Here is a 5,024-nt window from a genome sequence, read left to right as displayed (position 1 = left end):
AAGTATGTAGCGCACGACGCCCTGTCGGTGGGATAAGGACGCGTGGGTAACCTTTAGTACCGGTTGGTGGGTGCAACCGGTACTAAAGCTGTCGGCGAGGATAAGGACGCCTCGCTCGATGAGATAAAGTATGTAGCGCACGACGCCCTGTCGGTGGGATAAGGACGCGTGGGTAACCTTTAGTACCGGTTCGTGTCTGCAACCGGTACTAAAGCTGTCGGCGAGGATAAGGACGCTCTGCCTATAAAAGGAGCATCGATACACCATGGGAAGCAGCTCAACAAGCCAACATGGATGGAGAGTTTCATCACCATGGATGGAGGAAAGGGTTGGGAAATCTCCCGTGGCGGAACTTGTCGAAGATGCCCTTGGTGCACACGCCCTATGGCATCTTCGGAAGTTCCGCCTCGGAAAGCGCGATTCAGGAACACCGATCGGCTTAAGGTCAGGAATAAAGTCAACACAAAACTCAATGACCTCCTCTGTTCCATAGCCCTTGGAGATGCTTCCTTCTGGCCTAGCACGGTTATGAACGTACTTCTTTAAGACTCCCATGAATCTCTCAAAGGGGAACATGTTGTGTAGAAATACAGGACCGAGAACGCCAATCTCTTCGACCAGGTGAACTAGGAGATGTGTCATAATATTGAAGAAGGATGGTGGGAACACCAACTCGAAGTCGACTAGACATTGGACCACATCCTTCGGTAAATTTTGTAGAGTAAGTGGATTGATCACCTTCTGAGAAATTGCATTGAGGAACGCACATAGCTTCACAATGGGTACTCGAACATTTTCCGGCAGAAGCCCCCTCAATGCAACCGGAAGTAATTGTGTCATAATCACGTGGCGGTCATGAGACTTTAGGTTTTGAAACTTTTTCTCCGACATGTTTATTATTCCCTTTATATTCGACGAGAAGCCGGACGGGACCTTGATGCTACTCGGGACTTCAAAAAATATCTCCTTCTCCTCTTTGGTAAGAGCATAGTCGGCGGGACCTTGATACTTCTCTGGATTCAGGTTGTTTCCTTCGTGGATACTTTGTTGGTCTCGCCGTGCATCCGGTGTATCTTTTGTCTTCCCATACACGCCCAAGAAGTTTAGCAGAGTTCACGCAAAGATTTTTCGTCACGTGCATCACGTCGATTGCGTAGTGAACCTCTAAGAATTTCCAGTAGGGTAGCTCCCAAAATATCGACTTCTTCTTCCACATGGGTACGTGTCCGTCAACATCATGCGGAGCAGATTGTCCGCCGGGACCCTTTCCAAAGATCACTTCTAAATCCTTGACCATATCATATATAACTTCCCCATTAGGGCGGGTAGGCTTGGTTCGGTTATCTCCGCCTCACCTCCGAAATGCTTTCCTCTCTTTCTTACGTGATGTTGTTTTGGAAGAAATCGACGATGCCCCGGTACACATTCTTGTTTCCCAAATAAATACTATCGAGTCTCACCTAAACGAGTGTGTGCATGCATTGTATCCCTTGTTTGACTGCCTCTGAAATGTTACCAAGAGCGAGGCCAATCATTGATGGTTACAAATAACAACGCTCGTAGGTTAAATTCCTTTTGTTCGTGCTCATCCCACACGGTACACCTTCGTCACGCCACAACTCTAAAAGTTCTTCAACCAATGGCCTCGGGTACACATCAATGTCGTTGCCGGGTTGCTTCGGGCCCTGGATGAGCACCGGCATCATAATGAACTTCCGCTTCATGCACAACCAAGGAGGAAGGTTATAGATACATAGAGTCACCGGCCAGGTGCTATGAGCTAGAGCTCTGCTCCCAGAAAGGATTAAAGCCATCTCGTACTTAGACCAAATCTTAAGTTCCTTGCGTCATCCGAAAATGACTTGAACTCTCTGTCGATTTTTCTCCACTGCGACCCGTCGGCGGGGTGTCTCGAGCATCACATCTTTCTTACGGTCCTCTTTGTGCCATCGCAACAACTTGGCATGCTCTTTGTTCCGGAACAAACGTTTCAACCGTGGTATTATAGGAGCATACCACATCACCTTCGCAGGAACCCTCTTCACGGGGGTGGACTCACCCTCAACATCGCCGAGGTCATCTCGCCCGATCTTATACCTCAATGCACTACATACCGGGCATGCATTCAAATTCTCGTACTCCCCGCGGTAGAGGATGCGATCATTGATGCATGCATGTATCTTCCGCACCTCTAATCCTAGAGGGCGAGACAACCTTCTTTGCTTCGTACGTGCTAGAGGGCAACACGTTCTCCCTCGGAAGCATCTTCTTTATTATTTTCAGCAACTTTTCAAATCCCTTGTCGAAGTACCATTCTGCTGCCTTCCATCTGCAGCAATTCCAGCGTGGTACCCGGCTTTTTCCGACCATTTTCGCAATTTGGGTACAACAGTTTGTTGTGATCCTCTAACATTTTCTCCAACTTCAACCTCTCCTTTTCATTTCCGCGAGTTCATCTTCGCATCAAGAATGGCCCGACCCAAATCGTCATCCGGGTCATCAAAAATCGGCTCATCGAAAATGAGCTCTTCTTCAGCTTCGTCTTCCCCCATTCTACTACCACCGTCTTCGGTGAATAAGGGATAGTTGTCACTATCCTCTTCTTCTTCGTTGTCTTCCAATATAACCCCTCTTTCTCCGTGCTTGGTCCAACAATTATAGCTTGGGCATGAAACCATTCTCCGAGCAGGTGGACGTGAAGGGTCTTCGAGGTAGAGTAATCCTTCATATTCTTACGGGAACTACATGGACAATACATGAAACCATTCGATCGCCTGTTTGCCTCAACCACGTTGAGAAAATAATGCATGCCGGTAATGAACTCGGGATGGACCCGGTCACCGTACATCCATTGTCGACTCATCTGCATTTTATATGTATATCAAAAATCATTAAGTACACAACATCATGGATATATGAGTGACCAACTTAATTAATATTCAAGTTCATCACATAAAACTAAGTTTTTTTATAAAAAAGAAGAGGCTCACCGAGGTTGTACTGGTGTCGGCTAGGGGACGACGCTAGCGATCGACGGCGGTGAGGACGGGGATGATACTAATTAAAACCTACAAAATATACCATAATTTCAGCTCAAATTGATTATAAAAAAAGTAAAATCCCTAACTTAGGCATTTCATCAAACACCTTGCTAGCACTAGAAAAATAGTACGAGTTAAACTACCAAAGAAATGAGCTAAATTAGGAACGCCGGAAGAAAGGATGATATTGCTAACCCTTGGATAGATGCATGCCGTTAATCTTGTTAAAATGGTGGAGAAAAATAAAGATTATTGGAGTGTGAGAGGTGGAGAAAAATTTAGATTGTGAGGAAGAAGAGAAAAATGAGAGCCGACGGGGGCTCGGGACGATCCGGGCGATTTTGATATGGTCGGGTACCCTTTCGTACCGGTTCGTGTTACGAACCGGTACCAAAGGTCCAGCCCGGGCCCCACCACGCGTCTGAATTTTGGCCGAAGACCTTTCGTACCGGTTCCTAACACGAACCGGTACGAAAGCTCTAACGAACCGGTACCAAATCTCCTCGCCCGCCAGAGCCATTCAACCGGTATAGATAACCCCATTGGTACCGGTTCGTAAGGGAACCGGTACCAATGGCTTAGATGGATGAGAGGTTTTCTACTAGTGCGTGTATGTAAGTCAAGCCTATCGCGCACATGATGAGTCAAACTATATTTGAAGTCGGACACTTGGCAAAGATGAATCAAAACCGTTTGTTTGAAAAATAACACTAGGCAAAAAACCAAACACTCGGATAAGACGCCTTTTTGCCGAGTGTATTTTTTCCAAGACACTCGTTAAACCTTGTCGCCATGTGACAGGGAGTTGACGGAGGTAGCACCTTTGCCAAGTACTTAAGATAAACACACGTCCAATTTGTCGGCCGTTAGGGTTTGCCGCTTTGTATTAAACACTTGGGAAGTATTTATTTTCAAAAAAATCCATTTATGTTTGTTTTGAATTGTGATATCAATCACCGCTTTCGGCTGCCTGTTGTTGGAGAATAACAACTAGTATTCACAGGGGGCCATAGGCTAGTAAATGTACATGTGTGACAATGTGCAGGTAAGCCCCTCATACACTGGGGAATAACAGAAAAGGGGACTATACAACTCTAACACCCCCCTCAAACTCATGGTGGATCAACAACACCGAGTTTGGAGAGAAAGAAACCATGTTGTGCTCTAGTCCGGGCCTTCGTGAAGAAGTCGGCAAAGCTGAAGCTACGAAGGCACATAATGAAGGGCCATAACCCGATGCCTGCACAGCATGACGCACATAGAAGGCATCAACACCGATGTGTTTGGTGAGCTCGTGCTTCACCGGATCACGCGCAATGCCGATGGCACCGAGCATTGTCCGATAAGAGCGGAGTCGGAGCATCGGCAGAAACACCAAAGTCCGCAAGTAACCGGCGTAACCAAGTCACCTCAGCCGTCAATAGAGCCATCGCTCGCAACTCAGCCTCAACACTCGAACGAGAGATCGCAACTCTGCTTCTTGGTCTTCCAAGCAATGAGAGAGCCACCAAGAAAGACACGGTAGGCGAGAAGAGACTTGCGATCCTCCGGATCGCTAGCCCGAGTAGCATCCGAGTAGGTCCGGAGCTGTAAGGAGCTGGAGCGAGGAAAGAAAAGCCGACGAGAGATAGTGCCACGAAGATAGCGAAGGACATGAAGAAGATGACTATAGTGGACACTAGTGGAAGCAGCCATGAAGCCGACTCGTGAATATGGACTGGGTAGGAGATGTCGGGACGTGTGACAAGCAAGGTAGACAAGACTCCCAACCAAGTGACGATAGCGAGTCGGGTCCGAAAGAAGATCACCATCGAGTGGACCGGAGGCGGACATTGAGCTCCATAGGAGTCTCAATAATGCGCTCATCACCAAGAGCGGCACGAGTGAGAAGGTCCTGAATATACTTCTCTCGGGAGATATAGAAGCCATCGGAGGTAGAGGAAATCTCAAGCCCAAGAAAGTAGCGGAGAGGACCAAGATCAG

This window comes from Lolium rigidum, chromosome 3 (genome assembly GCF_022539505.1).
Source record: "Lolium rigidum isolate FL_2022 chromosome 3, APGP_CSIRO_Lrig_0.1, whole genome shotgun sequence".
Classification (NCBI taxonomy): Eukaryota; Viridiplantae; Streptophyta; class Magnoliopsida; order Poales; family Poaceae; genus Lolium; species Lolium rigidum.
This window is presented reverse-complemented; position numbering follows the sequence as displayed.